We start from the raw sequence: 16,947 nt of genomic DNA, 5'->3' as shown, positions 1-16,947 counted from the left end.
TACTGTACTGTCATTGCAGAGTAAGTAGATCACAGTGCTAACATATACACTGTGTTTAACATAAATGATCTACAAGAAGACACTTCCAGTATAGTTACACAGAGTCTCCCTCTAATGTATTCCACCAAATTCCTTGCCTGCTCTAATAAATAGCAGGTTTCAATATATTCTTATGCTGCAAATTTTTAGAAATTTAATCTCCACTGACTCTTCAGATTAATTAAGGTTTGTTAAAACACCGAACTCTAGTTGATTAGATTCAAGCTCTCCTAAGAAGCCAGTGAATAAAAGGTTTATAATTCTAGGGTGCAGAAATCTCTTCTATTTAAATAGCACATGACTGGGGGCTCCTGTCTGATTCTCCTATTCCCAAAGTGGGAGCAAGCAGCATGGTCCCAGGGACCTAAAAATTCTGAACACTTTTTCCCTCTTGGGAAGAGCAGGCCCAGTTGAAGGAAAGGAGGAACTTTTCCTACCCTGAATAGGCTGACTCATATTAAGACACCTCTCAAGATATATTCATATATATTGCCCACTTAAATATATTTACCAGAAAAGGGGGTAAATAATTCACAGAACAGAATTGAAAAGAAAATATATACCTTTTAATTCAATGTCTTCATTACACAGTCGACAAAACTGTCTAAGAGATGTAACTGACATATTTCCTACTTTTACCATTACAAAATATATCTTATAAAATTGTATTATTATAGATGTGTCATTTTCTGATTATTTAAACATGACTTTGTTGTACATTTTCTGTGTACAGAATGTACATGTGCCCCTCACATGCTTTAACCTGGTCCACAGTTTTGTCATTTTGGTTACAATATTCAGTTATGATGAACATACAACAGTTTAACTCTTCTCAACTGTTAGATATTTGCACTGTGTGATGTGTGTGTGATGGTGCAGCTACAGATATCTTACGTAGTACTTTTCTTTTACCTCCTTTGGGTAATTTTATAAAAATGAAGAGTATTTTTAGGTCAAAAATAGTGGTCATTTTATGATCTTCATTGTATATCGCTAAACTCTCCAAAAAGACAGGCAATTTACTCAATTATATCTAAGTCTGCAACTCTAAAAATCTTTGTCTCTTGTAATTGGTAACAAGTTTCCATGTGTTCTCAATCACTACAATTCTGGGAAAATGTGATAATAGCTCCCGATTACAAGTCATGAATTTCTAGATAGTTATATTAAGGTTGAATTCTATTTTATTTGTGATATTTACATCTGTGTTTATAAATGAGATTCCTCTCATGTTACTTTTTTTGGTGCTTATTTTAGCACATATTTTAGAATCAGGACTACAATTAACTTATATAATAAACTAAGGAATTTCCTAGTTTGTTTTCCCAAGTCTGTCATAGCTTTCCTTCAGTTCCTCTACATTATAATCAGAACAACCTTTTAAAAACTCAAGTCTCATCACATCCCTTTCTTAAAATTTTCAGTGGCTTCCCATTCCTTTTATGAGATCGTTTGACACCTTAACTTGGTCTACAGAGTTCTGGAACATCTGGCCATGTGTAGCTCAGCCTCTCCTACTTTGGGGCTGCTGTTCCCTTTCCCAGCTACACTTTACTGAGCTGCTTGTAAATGTCACCGACATCTGCCACTAAGTGAAAGTTCTCTCACGATCCAGCTCACCTTATTCAAAATTACTTACTGAATGTCTGATCTGTCTGTTAAACTGTAGAAAACTCTGTAAGAACAAAGACCCTACTTTTCAGGTGAGGGGTAAGTAGGCATTCTTTTCCTCAGGAGTTAAAGAACTTGGTAGTGTATATAGTGTCTTCCTACTAGAGTATAAACCAAAATCAAGACCAGTTTTTATATATCTCTTCCATCCAAAGCTTAGCACAGTGCCTTGCACTCAGTGAAGAGTTCAATGGATTTATCTCCACATGTAATACAAAGAGCAAACATAGTAAAGTCTGTGTCTGCAAATACTCCTTAATATTTTAACATCAAATATTATAAATATGTTTATAAAATAGGATAAAAACTAGAAGAGGCAATCACACATCACAAAAACATAGCCATAATGACTTCCAGAGTCCATTGTTGAAAAGTCATCAGAATGCTGAATTGAAATACTTGACTCATTCAAAAGACTTATAAGTTGAAAGAGTTAACTCTTTTAAATACTTTGGGGTGAAGAAATCTCCTTGCAGAGACTTCAAAGAAGGAAAACCCAGCAAAGATCAGAATACTTAAATAGTTTCTGCTTTTTCCATTTACTTCACTAAATCCAAATAATCCTAAAGTCTGCAGGAAATCCCATGTGTCTGCTGCGTATGCCCAACCAGAACTACCAATCCCAAACATTACTTTCTTTCCATAACACTGGATCATCTTCTGAAATATTGTAGCCCTAGATTCTCATATTTTATGGCATTATTCACTTTCAAGATCAACTTTTGTTTATTGTAGATATGTTGAAAGCCTAAACCAAGAGATCTAAGAAAGGTAGAAGGAATAGCTATGGAATACATGATGGAATGGCTATGGAATGGGTAAGTAAGAAGGAATTTTTTTTCTTTTTTTAATTTAAGTATAGTCAGTTTACAATGTTGTGTCAATTTCTGGTATACAGCACAGTGCTTCAGTCAAGAAAAATAATGAAGCTGGAGGAATAACCCTCCCAGACTTAAGACAATACTATAATGCTACTGTAATCAAAACAGCATGGCATTGGTACAAAAACAGACATATGGGCCAATGGAACAGAATAGAGAGCCCAGAAATGAACCCACCAACTTTTGGCCAATTAATCTTTGACAAAGGAGGCAAGGATATACAATGGAATAAAGACAGTCTCTTCAACAAGTAGTGTTGGGGAAAACTGGACAGCAGCATGTAAATCAATGAAGTTAGAACACTCCCTCACACCATACACAAAAATAAACTCAAAATGGATCAAAGACTTAAACCTAAGACAAGTCACAATAAACCTCCTAGAAGAAAACATAGGCAAAACATTATCTCACAAGAAGGAAAATACTCAACTAAAGTAAAACAATGTTTCTAACTGATTGACTTCTACTGCTGAGTGGACATCTATACCATTAGAATAGCCGGATCATCCACCTCACACAAGTGTTGTAAGAATTAAATGAGTTAATGCGCATAAAATGCTTAATGTCTGGCACTATTATCTTGTTTTCTTTTAATTTCTCTTAGGTAGCTGGAACTTACAGCTTTAAGTAAATAAAAACCGTGGGCAGCATTCCAGGCGAAGAAGAAATCTCCTGGCTTATCCATGGCTGATGACAGTCTCTACACATGTACATTTCTAGGGACAGTCCCAATGCCCCAACATTATTACTTCCCCCATCCTCATAGGCAGGCAGTTCTTCCTAACATCTGAAACTATTTTAGTTTAAAATTTTGGTCTATTTATTTTATCTTTTATTAGTAGGAAAAGAAAAGTATTTCCTGTCATTTAAATGAAGACAAGACTCTAAATGTACAGGGAAGTACCTAAACCAAATTGCTTTTATTGTCATAAGAAAAAAAAGAATTTCTACTAACATAAAAATATGGAAGATCTGATAGAAAGAAGAGTAATAAAAACCTTAGGAAATAAGTCATCTCAAGCAGAATTATGGAATATCAAAGGATGACCTTATGTGTGTGTCCCCTGTCAATTCATATGTTGAAGTCCTAACCCACAATGTGATGGTAGTTGGAAGTGAGGGCTCAGGAAATGACTAAGTCATGATGGTGGATCCCTCATAAATGGGATTAGTGCCCTTATAAAGGAGGCACCAGACAGCTCCCTATTTCTTCTGCCATATGAGGACACATCCATGAACTAGGAAGCAGGCTCTGACCAGACACCAAATCTACCAGTGCCTTGATCTTGAACTTCCCAGCCTTCAAATTTGGGAGAAATAAATATCTGTTATTTAAGCTATCCAGTCTGTGGTACCTTTGTTATAGTAGCCCTAATGGACCAAGACTTCCTCTGACCAAGGGGCGATGCTACTTTCTACAGCAACACAAAACTGCCCTGATGTTTTCTTGCTTTCATTTTTCTCTATTTCTGTGATTGATCCTAAATGGTCACCTAACAATTGATCTTTATAGGAGAAAGAGGGATAGAAAACAGGTAGCTGGGAAAGAGAGCATGGAAGGAGGAAAGAATGGTTTGGCTACTATAGGAGATTCTTTTGGCTCCCACCATTTGGTACCAAGTTAATGATAAATAATTCTAATTTCTTCAGAAACCCTCCGTTCAAGTGAACCTCTGGTTATGTAGCTCTCACTAAAATGTGGAGTTTTTGAAAACCAGTCTGAACATGCATCCTTACATGTTTGGTACATGCCTAGTTTACTCCCTAATCAAACCCTCTACATAATAACATCTGGACACTATATCATAATAGTATCCAAGTTAAATCCCATCCCTGGAGTATTTCCCAACATGCTATAAAATCTGTACCAACAACTTTTATTCCAATCTCTTTAGCAATCCCTCCTATTCTAAGATTTCCAAAATTCTTCCACTCATTGATTTGAGTTCTGTACATACATGCATGTGTAACCAATGCACACACAACTGAGTTGACTACTCCTTACCATTTCTGGATTATTAAAAGTAAAACTTAGTTTACCACTGAAAAAAAAATCAAAGTGTGCATAATTCAGTGGTATCAGGTAGTTGATCCTTGAACAACACAGGTTTGAACTCTGTGGGTCCACTTTTACATGGATTTGTTTTTTCAATAAATACATACTACAGTACTACTACATGACCCATAGTTGGTTGAATCCAAGGATATGGAACCTTGGATACAGAGGGATGACTATAAAGTTATATGCAGATTTTTCACTGTGAGGAGATTGATGCCCCGAGCCTTTGAGTTGTTTAAGGGTCAGTTGTACATTTGTACATTCACAATGTTGTACAATCCACTACTAACTACCATCTAGTTCTAGAACTTTTTCATCACTTCAAAGGAAAACTTGTATCCATTAAACAGTCCCTCCTCATTCCCCTGTTGCTGATAACCATTAATCTGCTCTCTGTCTCTATGAATTTGGTTATTCTGGATTTTTTATGCATATGGAGTCATACACTTTGTAGCCTATTACATCTGACTTCTTTCACTTAGCATAATGTTTTCAGAGTTCCTCTATGTAGTTCCAGGTATCAGTACTTCACTCCTTTTTCTGACTGAATAATATTCCATTTATATATATTTTTTCTCTCTGTATATACACCACATTTTGTTTATCCATTCATCAGTGGATGGACATTTGGGTTGTTTCCCCTTTTGGCTACGGTGAATATTGTTGCTTTGAATAATCAAGTATAAGTTTTTGTTTAAACACCTGTTTTCAATTATTTTGGATATGTACCCAGGAACAGAATTGCTGGGTCATCTGGTAATTCTTTTTAACTTTTTGAGGAACTGCCAAACTGTCTTCCACAGAGGCAGCACCATTTTACATTTCCACCAGCCATGTACAAGGGTTCCAAATTCTCTAGATCCCCGCCAACATTTGTTATTTTCCATTTTATTGATTATAGTTATCCAGGGGGTGAAGAGTGATACTGCATTGTGGTTTTAATCTCCACTTCCCTAATGACTAATGATGGTGAGCATCTTCTCATGTGCTTATTGGCCATTTGTACACTTTCTTTAGAGAAGTGTCTATTTGAATCCTTTGCCCATTTTAAAATTGGGTTGCCGTTTTACTGTTAAGTTGCAAATTCTTTGATATATTCTGGATACTAGTCCCTTATCAAATACATGATTTGAAAATATTATTTTCCATGTATGACTTATCTTTTACTTTCTTGATAGTGTCTTTTGAAGCAAAAAGGTTTTGATTTTGGTGAAGTCTAACATCTATTTTTCTTCAGCAGCTTGTTTCTTTGATATATTTAAATATGGTGCTTCTTTTGATAGCTAAAATATGTCCATATTGGCTTTAATTTTTATTATATTAATCGCTATCATTTATCAAATTGCTACCATATGCCGGGCATTTTATGTGTGTTCTTTCATTTCCTTTTCTCTCTCTCTTTCTCTGACCTAGTTGGTATTCAGCCATTTTCTAGAGGGAAAAAAAAAGTTCAAAAAGGGACTCTTCTCAAAGTCATTCAGTAGGATATGACAGAGGCAAGATTCAATCCAGCTTTGTCTACTTGTATACACCACCTTCTTTTTTCTCTACTGCACTGCATTTCATTATTGAATAGCATAATGTAAAGGTTTTGATTTTGGTCACAAAAGAGGGAATGCATCTTGTCTTAGTTTTCTATTGCTTCCATAACAGACTGCCACAAATTTAGTGGCTGAAGTGACACACATTTATTATCTTATAGCACTCTAGGTCAGAAGTACCCAGGGGTCTTGACCAGCTGACGTCAAGGTGTTGGCAGGGTTGCATTCCCTTCTGGAGGCTCGAGGGGAAGACTTGTCTCCTAGCCCATTTAGGTTGTTCCTTGTGAGAACAGGACTGAGTCCTCTTTCCATGCTGGCTGTCAGCTACTCCTAGCCAGTCCTGGCCTCAAGAGGCCACCTATACTCTTCAGCACATGACCTCCTCCTTCCATCTTCAAAACCAACAAGGTTGGTCAAATCCTTCTCACACTTGGAATCTCTCTCTTTCTCCCCCTTCTCTGACCCGCCTTTCTGCCTCCCTCTTCTGCTTTTAAGGACTCACGGTATTAGACTGGGCTCACCCAGATAATCCAGGATAATCTGCTCAAGATCCTTAACATCATATCTGTGAAATCTCTGGTGTCATAAAGGTAGCATGGACAGGTCACAGGGATTAAGATGTGGACATCTTTGGGGGAACAGGGCATTATTCTTACACACACACACCCCCCCCCCTACATTTTCTCTGCGGTTAGGTAGAACATAGAGAGTAAGAACAGAGGACTGATAGAGCTGATAGAATAAAAGACTGACAGAATCCTTGAAGTATGATTCTAAGGGATAGACAGAGGAAAAGAAACCCCCCCACACCCACCTCCTGCAAAAAAGAGCCTGAGGAGAAGCAATCAGAGGTAGATCTGGTCCTACAGATTCTGTGTGAAGTTCTGCCTGTCCATGATATACTGATTTCCTCTTTTAACTTGGAAATAATTTTCTCAAAGCTCTTTTGCCCAGTGTCTTACCTCCTAATCCAGTCATCTTTAATGGTCCTGATTCTTGGGCAGCAACCAGCCAAATTTCAATTTTGCACATAATATCCTGAAATATCTCAGAACACTGAGCCAATGAATTGCTAAATTGGCTGAACACTCAGAGACCTCTTTTCCAGGAACATCTTGCTCCAGGCAATAGAATAATAGATCATTGCTAGAACTCTCTAAAGCAAGGTAGCTGTGGAAAGCTCCAATACCTTGATGGCAGATTCCACTGTTGGCAAGCAAGATCCTGACCTCAGGTTTTCAAAAGGAGTGACCAAGGCGGGAAACTCCTGGTGTCTTTCTTTTTCCTCCAACTGAGTCAGTAAGTTCTATGAGATATAGACGCATGGGTTGAGAAAGATTAATTTGGCTAAAAGCTTTCAGTGGATCCTGTGTTATAAAGTCGAGGATCATGAGTGATAGAATGGCAAAAAGCTTCCTACTGAATGACTGCTGTCTTCTAAAACTGAAATAAAGGAATTCTAAGCAAGCACACAGGAGAGGTTAAGGAAGAAACCACCTTGAAGAGGGTAAGTCTGAAGCTGGTAAGGATAATCTAACATCACAGGACACAAGAGCTCAAAGGGAACACGAAGATTATCTAATCTAATCTTTTCATTTTGCATTGGGGAAATTAAAACACAAGGAAGGGACTTTTCCAAAATAACCCAGTTGCTGGCAACAACACAGGTACCCTGACTTTCTTTCCCTTCAATGTTCTACATTCTGGGGTGGTCCACAGCGGGCGGCTCTGCTATCAGTTGCTGAACAGATTCTTTTCTCTTAGCCACTTTATTCTGGGGCCTCAATCAGGAAGACAAAAGTGCGGGTGAAGCACTGCCATTCACAGTGCTTTACCACTGTAAGCCAACTCTAGCCTCGCTCTACTGGAAACTCAGTTTTATGATCCCTGAGCCTAGGGAACATCTTTTTGAATGTACCAGAGGATGACGTATGAACATCAGAGAACTCCACTTCTCTCCCAGGGGCCAGTGTGCCTTAGGAGACCTGAAGACAGTACACCATCAAAACTCAGTAGCTCTGCATAAGAGATTTTAGAAGTGTGGGGGTGTGTGTAAAATTACCACTGAATTCTGGGGAACAAAAATGAGAAAGTGAAAGTAGGGGAAGAGGTTAATGGTTTCACCTCTGCCACATCTGACTTTTTGCCAAGATTTTCTCAGTCCTATTACCTTATAAAAAGCAGAACCCACAATAAAGAAACCTATGCTCCCCAGCACATTACAGGATACAACGAACATAAAACCACAGCTATGTTCTTCTGTTTCAGTCTGGGAAATTAAAAAAAAAAAATCCACATTTAGGGAGTCGGTTGGCCTATCTAGGCCACTCAACCCCAGCATCTATACAATTAGCCAGTCACAGATTCATCAATTAAATCCTATGATCCCTGTCCAGGCAACTTGCTACTTAAGGACAGTGAGCTGTTGCCAGCTGCTCTCTATAAAAGCAGTGGGAGATTTCAGCAGGCTAGACCCTCCACAGATCCTCCTCCTTTCTCTGGGGTTTTGTGGGCCTAAGACCCTCCAAAGCCACACTGAGAAAGGCAATGAAGCACAGGACAAAAGGAAAGCAGCAGAAGGTGACCAGTTAGCCCTGGATGTCTCATTTCAGATTTCTCTGCCACTCCTCAGGCTGGGCTACTGAATTTTAGATTCTACTTTAGATTACACAGTTGAAGTATGTTTCGTTGCTGTTCTCCAAAATACTGTATTCGGACTGTCACAGCTGCAGAGAGGCCTTCTCCTGCCTCTCGCCCCTTGGTATGCTTTGATTTCCCAAGCTCTCCACATCTCATACTCTACCTTACTCTGCTGGACAGATGTACCCTGTCTGTCCCCGCACGATACGCAAAGTCCTCTGTAAAAGTCATAACACATTTCTCTGACCAGGAGTCAATTTTCCATTTACCGAAACACTGCTCCCAACCTGTTCTGTTGAGTTACTCTGACCATTTTCCAGTGACTTCTGCATTTCTCAATAAGCTAGGTTGCCTTCAGTCTCACTGCCAGCTTGTAAGCAGAAACTTTGGCACCTGGCTCAATGTTTTCCTCTCCATACTTAACACCCTCATCATCGCCATCATCCCGGGTAATACACCATTAGGGAGAGACATTTATCAGCAGGCAGCTATCAATCTATATTGCGAAGCAAAGAAATCCACAACCACAAATCCTTTTAGGAAACATGCTGTCACTACTTCATTGAAAGGGGTGGAGTTTATGTCCAATAGGTATGATACACTTTTAAATCACTGATCAAAAACTTTCTGAAATCCCTTCTTTTAAGGATGCATCAGGTTGTGTGGTAGAAAAATCCACATCTAAAACGCTATTAGCCTGTCAGTACTTAACACTAAGGCAAACATGTAGAGATTACACTTTTCTTCCCTTCCACAATGCTTACTTAAAGCCTACCACGTGCTCAGAATTGTTCTAGGCACTGAGAACAAAGTTGTTCACAAAATGGGGCAAAATATGTACCCTCATGAAAATAATTTTCTAGTCGAGGAAAAACAAATTAAACAGGGTGCATAAGATATATAATATAGTAGAAGATGATAAAGCCTTCAGAGAAAAATAAAACAGGGAAAAGGATAGAGTTTTGCCTTGGTTTTGGTTTGGTTTGGTGGTGGAGTGGCACTGTTCATACTGGCTGCCATACTGAGAATGGTCTGCGGAGGGGCAAAGTCACAATCACGGAGACTAGTTAAGAGGCTCCTGCAAAAATACTAGGAGAAATAATTATTACTTGAATCAGAAGGAAAGAAATGATAGTCATAAATGGCTGGTTTCTGGATATGTTTTGAAGGGAGAGGAAACATGGCTCACTGACAGGCTAGATGTGGGATGTGAGAGAAAGAAAGGAATCCAGGATGACTCTAAAATTTTTATTCCTAGAAGAAAGACCAGAACTGCCATTAATTGAGATGCAGATGACTCAGAAGGAGCACGTTTTTATGGGGGTAACGGGAAAATCAGGAGTGTAGTTTTAGAATATTTTAAATGATACTAGAATATAGCACATTAAGGTTTTTTTTCACTATTATACACGATGAAGATAATATTTCTGGCATGAAGGATGAGGCCATCTTCATTTTCAACACATTAATCACTTTCATTCAAAATTCCTCACTGCCTCAGCAGGAATTATTTGTAAACCACTTTGGAAGTCATTCTGAAAAAGGGTCCAACATCTTGAATGGGTTTCAGAGTTGGGACTGACATACTGGCTTAATTCTGAAGCTCAGTTAGGTAGGATACATACAGCGCAGACAGATACAATACAGGCGAAATGCTGGATGAACTCCAGCAGTGCATTTGCACCAAGAAAAATGGGCCCCATTTGGGCGTAGAAGTAGAAAGGCAACACCTGAAACTTGAATCCAGGTGCTCACCAGGGTCGGAAGAGTACAACCAAGTGTTTCATCTGAGAAGTCACCTCCTGCTGAAGCAGGAAGAATAATTTATCGGCTGTTTTCCTGCCCAGCATGGACCACCGAGCTGCACAGTGTGCTCCCTAGGCAGCCTTCTCTCTCGACTCTGTGCCAGGTCCTCTGTGCTCGGCCCCAAGGCCTCCCTGCTAAGTCCCCTTTCTCCGTGTTTGCTCCTGCCTTCCTCAGGGTTGTGACTGATGCACTTCATTTAACAAGATGGAAGGAGAGTGGGAGTGGGAGGAAAATGATGGATACTCTTTATTTAAGGGAGTTTTGAGTACAAATATTATTCAGAAATTCGATCTCATCCCATTTACTTCTGAAATGTCACAAAACAATATTAAGTCGATGCATTCAAAAAGCAACTATGAAAGCATAATATCTAATTGGAATTATGCTACTGCTGGGGGAGGGGGAATTCGAGGACAAATAAAACAGGGACCCTGCCCTTGGTGAACTCAGAATCTACTGGAGAAGGCAGATGATTAAACAAGTCATTACAAGCGAATAAGTAATGAAGGGACATACAAAATGTCAGGGACCCAAAGGGGGAACAATTAAATCTGTCTGAGGAGGCTGGGAAGAATTTATAAAGGAGATGACATTTGAGCCAAGCTGCGAAGGAAGGAAAGGTGTTTGTCACTTTACCAAGGGAGAGCACTCTGGGACAGGCAGAGGGGGCCTACAGCTGTCTGGTTTTTGTATCAGTGAGGTGTGAAGCGTGGTCCTGGTAAAGGTTACGTGGGGGAGAATGACAGGACAAGGAGATCAGAAAGACAAACTGGGACCAGACTTGCTTGGCTAGGAGTCTGTCCCTTGTTGTTTGGGCAAAAGAGAGCGCTCAGGCTTTTTAAACAGGCAAATGACATGATCTTAACTTTGTTTGTTGGTTTGTTTTTGTTTTTTGGGTTTTTTTAATGGTAGGTTGCAGAATGAAAGAAAAGGAATAAAAGATTTTGTTTAGGCAAAAATTTAACATAGGACACATGGAGAATGAACCATGAAACAAACAAACCAAAAAAAAGATGTCATTGTGAACTGTATTTTATTAAAATAAAAAAACTCAAACTTTTGGAGAGATACTGTTAAGAAAATTGAAAGCTACAGACTAGGAGAAAAAAAGTTGCCAAACACATATCTGATAATGAACTGTTCACCAGAAAATATAAAAATCTTTTACAACTCACTAATAATTATTTTATAAAAGCTGGACAAAAGTTGTGAACAAACATTCCACAGAAGAAGAGATACAGATGGCAAGCACACAAAATAATGTTCAGTATCAACAGTTATTACAGGAATGTAAATTAAAAGCACCACAAGATACTACTACATACCTAACAGAATGGCGCAAACAAAAAGAAAATTGACAATATCAAATATTAGCAAGGGTGCGGAGCAACTGAAACTCTCATATATTGCTGTTGAAAATGTAAAATGGTCAAGCTACTTTGGAAAAGTCTGATAGTTTCTTATAAAGTTAAACATATATTTACTATATGACTCAGTCATTCCACTCCTAAGTCTTTTAAAGAAATGAGAACATATGACCACATAAAAGCCTTTACACAAATCTTTATTGTGGCTTCTTGCATGACATCCCCAAACTGGGAACAATCCAAATATTCATCAACTGCTGAATGAGTAAGCAAATAATACTTATAATGGAATATTGTTCTGCAATAAAAATGAAGAGACTACCAACACAGGTAACAATATGAATGAATCTCAAAGGCATCATGGTAAGTGAAAGAGGACAAAATTAAAAGTATCGTGACATTTATATGCGTAAGTCCACTTATATGACAAAACTGTAGCGTCAGAGATTAGCGCAGTCATTGCGAAGAGCTGGAAGTGGGAAGAGGAGTCTCATTACAAAGAGGCATAAAGGAATTTTTTGAGTCATGGAAATATTCTGTATCTTGATTTTGGTGATGGTTACACAACTGCAAAAGTCTGTAAAAATTTACAGAGCTGTATATCTAGGATGAATGGGGAGGATATCTACCTAGGATGAATAAGAAGGGTGAGTTTTACTATACGTTAATTATGCCTCAATAAACCAGCAAACCAAAGACTGTCACACCACGTGCTGAAGAAGATGTGGAACAACCGCAACACTCATTCGTGCTGGTACGGGTGGAAGATGGCACAATCACTTTAGAAAGCAGCTTGACATTTGAAAAAAAATAAAGCTAAGCACACACACTCCAACAGTCCCACTCCTTGTATTACCCACCAGAATTAAAAACACATCTACACAAGTACTCGTACATGAATGTTCATTGCAGCTTTATTCAATAGTGGAAATTGGAAATGAACAAAATGTTGATAAATATAGCAGGTGCATGACCACATAAAGTGTGATATATCCATATAAAGACTATCACTCACCAATAAAAAGGAAGGAACTATTTAAAAAAAATTTTAATGGGGGTAGTGGGGATCGAACCCAGGACCTCATACATGGCAGGCATGTGCTCTACCACTGAGCTGTACCCACCCCCCGAGGAATAAACTACTTACTGATACACCCAATATCATGGATGAATTGTTAAACATTATTCTGTATGAAAGAAGCCAGACACAGAGTATAAAAAAAATAAACTTTAGAATTTTATACAAAAATTTTAGACTGCTACTTTTAAAATCCATTTTATTTGGATATAATTTTATGTACAATAAAATGAACCTATTTTAATTGTAGGGACCCATGAGTTTTGACAAAATATACATCTATGTAACCACCACCACCAAGAACATTTCCATCATCCCACAAAACTCCCTTGTACTTCCTTGTCATCAGTCCTGTCCCTTTGCCCCAAAGCAACCAGTAATCTATGCTCTGTCACTATAGATTAGCTTGCATTTTCTAGAATTTTATATAAATTCTAGAATTGGATGTATCAACAGTTTATTCCTTTTTATTGATAAATGATACTTCTAAGACTCTATCATAATTTATTTAGTCATTCACCTGTTATATTTATGAACTAACCTACTGGAGACATATCTGAGGCTCTAAAAATGAAGATTTTATAACTTACAAGGCTTATAATGTTGGAGTAAGCATTAAATAAAATAATTATGTCACTTAATATTTGGCAAGCATATCATTAAAGAAAGTAGGAAACTTCATCTTAGAGAGGTCAAGTAATTTGCCAAATGTCACAGCTAGAAACCCAGTTCCGCCCAGTTCCAAATTTCTTAACCATTATGCTGTCTTCACATCCAGTAGAAGGTTTCCAGAATTTGCAGGTACAGGAAGGAGTCCCGTTTTCCTGATGTTTAAGGGTTTGGGACAAAGAAGGGGGATATCAGAAGTTTAATAGGTCAAAAAAGAGTTTCCTTTCTCGATACTCAAGCGGTTTGGAAAACTGCTTAAACAGCATTTAGAAGGGACTCCAAACAGCTCTCTGCTAACCTACTGGGAACGGATCCTAAATCCTTGGATTGATTGGGATCTTGCCTATATAACTAGTCACCAGAGCCGGTTTTTCTTTTCCACTGGATATTCTTAGCAAATGTTACAGCGTAAAATATAAAAAGGGAACATCAGAAGCTATTCTGGGAAAGTGAGCTGTCCTTTGACACCGGCGCTATCCAGAAGGGCTTCATGCCCGAGTTTAATTTCATTTCATGTATAAGAATCCCTTAGTCACCACTTAAAATGCCGTATCATCTCTCTCTCCCCACATTCTCAATGAGTTATTTTGCTCTTGAAACCAAGAAAGACCAAGAAAGAAATAATCCTGGCTAGTCAAGGAGGAACTACTTTAAGAGCTGAGAATCCCATTGACAGGGCTGTGTGACTGTGTCTGAAATCGGTCCCTGCTTGCTGACAGGCGTCCTCCAAAAGGCTGTCTTCCTGCCTCGGAGTCCATCTTTCCCAACTGACCCTTGCCTCCTCAGCTCACTCACTCTGGCTTGCTTCCCACTGTACTTCTTTCTTTCATTTGGTTCCTGCCCCATCTCTGCTTGCCCCCTCAGGACCTGACAGTTCGGAGTGCCCTTTTGGTTCCCTTTCTTTACTGATGCTGGCTGGTTCCCCTTTCAGAGTACATTCTACTGCGTTTCTCTACCAAGTCCCGGTTTCCGAACTTGCCCAGAAGGAGGGCTTTAACGTTCAGATCAGGGTTCTGGATACTCTTTTTGGTCTCTGTTCCCTGGGGGCCTACACTTGTAATGGTGCCTCCCAGATAGCTAATTCCCTTACAGCTATGGGGGCTTCTTTCTTGGCAAGCTGAAGTATACCCCGATTCCCCAAATCTAGCCCTGTGCTGTCACTCTCTGCTGCCCTCCAGCGGCTATCACAGGGATGCACCAGTTAGAAGTTAAGTTCCCAAGGCCTGGCTCTACTGCCCTTTCCTTGGCCTATGAGTGACCCCTAATAGGACATCAGACAGTGCGATTCATGGATATGAGACTTGCGTTCAGAACTCAGGAGGCGTTAACTCAGCCAGCACTACCACAACAGCCTCTGATACCACTGCTGCTCCCAGGAAAATCCACTGGTGATGACTTTTCTGCCCTTTTCCCTGAAGATATGATTATCTCAGAGATTCACAAATTCTAGCTTTATGGCTATGCCCGTTTATGCTGTGTGTTGGAGGTAAGGGAGAACCCTCCCGAGTTTCTGAGGCTTGGTTTGATGGGAAAGCAGAGAGCAGTGCCTCAGACTAGCCAAGCGGCTGGCCTCACAGATGACCTAGCTATCTCACAATTTACCACGAGAGGATCACAGATGCTGTCTGTGAGCTAAGGTAGGAACAACCAGGTGGCCTGCTGTGCTAGGCTTAACAGCTCTACCCACAAGAGCTGAAATGGAATGGAACTCCAGCCTCTGAACTGCCAGACTTCACTCTGAGGCCACCTGGAGCGAGGCAGGCACCGTGCCCATATTAAAAGTTACACCTGTGCTACTGGAGCAGAGGGGTAAGGAGGGTTGTCCCAGACTAGAGTCGCACTTCGGGAAAAGGTCCTTCTAGCCACCACTGGAAAAGCTGTTCTATACCCAGTGGAACCTCTAAGTGGCAGAGCTCTCTGACTCCAGTTGGACGTCGGAAGTGGTGGACAACTCCGTTGGTCAAGCTTTACCTTAGACTACCCACCTAACCCAAGACTGCATCAACACGGGTTGACAGTAACACTGAATAATGTTAGCTTGGGAGGCCCATGAGTCAAAGGCCAAATCCAATGTACTATTCATGAGAAAATATGTCAAAAATCTGGTGTTTTGTCTCCAAAAGATTGTCCACAACCACTTCTGTCTGGAAGTCCTTTACCCATTGCCTGCTTCCACATATCCGTCATTAATACAGTTTAAGAACCCGAACAGGGCTATCATTAAGGATTCAGCATTTCCAGACACACAGACTATCTAAAGGGAAGGCCCTTAAAGAGGCCCAGAAGCTACTTCTCTACTTGCACAACTGTGCAAAGAACCAAGTTTCTGTTGCCTACATTCATGCTAAGTGGATATGCCTCCTTTCTGAGGGAAAGCAAAGCCCCTAGAAAACACACAATGCAGTTCATCAACCTTCCACCTTCAATGACCCCAACTGTTCTCTATTTCAGAAAATCAGTGTGGAGTCCACCATGGTCTCAGTGTGGTCAGTATCCACCAGTAACACTTGTTCCCTCTCCTCTGATTTCCAACCCCCTGAGACAACTCCATGAGACTTTAAGAAATTAGACCTCTGAGTTGCTAAAATGACTTCCATGGTGAAAGGATAACGAGTAGAAAATGGTCTTCCTAACATGCTATAATGTCACTTGTCCCGTTAAATATCTGAGCCTTTTCCTGGCTCTTACATGACACCTTACGTGATTTTCTATACCAAAGAGTTGTAATTTGCTTGGATATTATTTCATGAGATCCTGGCCTGGAAAAAAATGGACTGTGTTAAACAAACAAACAAAAGTCCTGAGACAGAATTTCTGAGCTCACCTCCTCCCCAGTTAAGAGGCCGGTAGATGTGTGACAAAGTCTCAACAATTCTAGAATAAACTCTCCTCCAATCAACCAAAGGCATTCAGTGAGTCCCAGAATTACTGGCAGTTCCTTCTGTAGATTTTCCATCACAGCTTTAGTTACTAATGTCTCAAGCAAGGTAAGGGGATACATTTGCTTTGCAGAGGCTGTGGCCACATCCCATGGCTGAAGGCCTCATTCACCTGTGCCCCAGGCTTGTGTATGCTGATCCAGCCTGGGCTTACGTGAGGTCAAAGGTCGAGCTCAGTGCAGTCTACTCTCAGAATGTTCCTATTTTTATTTTTATAGAAGCAGACCCAAAGGTGTCAGCTCTCCCCAACTTGGGTA

General features: G+C 39.7%; 1 protein-coding gene and 1 non-coding gene across 4 annotated transcripts in view; both read right to left on the bottom strand.

The window, feature by feature from the left end:
• Window positions 1-16,947, bottom strand: part of EXOC6B (exocyst complex component 6B) — a 533,613-nt gene that overhangs the window by 105,932 nt on the left and 410,734 nt on the right. The window lies entirely within an intron of this gene.
• TRNAG-GCC (transfer RNA glycine (anticodon GCC)) lies at window positions 13,057-13,129 on the bottom strand. The gene has a single exon. It is a non-coding gene; the product is annotated as a tRNA-Gly (tRNA).

Source organism: Vicugna pacos, chromosome 15, assembly GCF_048564905.1.
Source record: "Vicugna pacos chromosome 15, VicPac4, whole genome shotgun sequence".
In the NCBI taxonomy this organism is placed as follows: Eukaryota; Metazoa; Chordata; class Mammalia; order Artiodactyla; family Camelidae; genus Vicugna; species Vicugna pacos.
The sequence above is the reverse complement of the archived record's forward strand: the minus strand, read 5'-3'. Positions and strand labels throughout refer to the sequence as shown.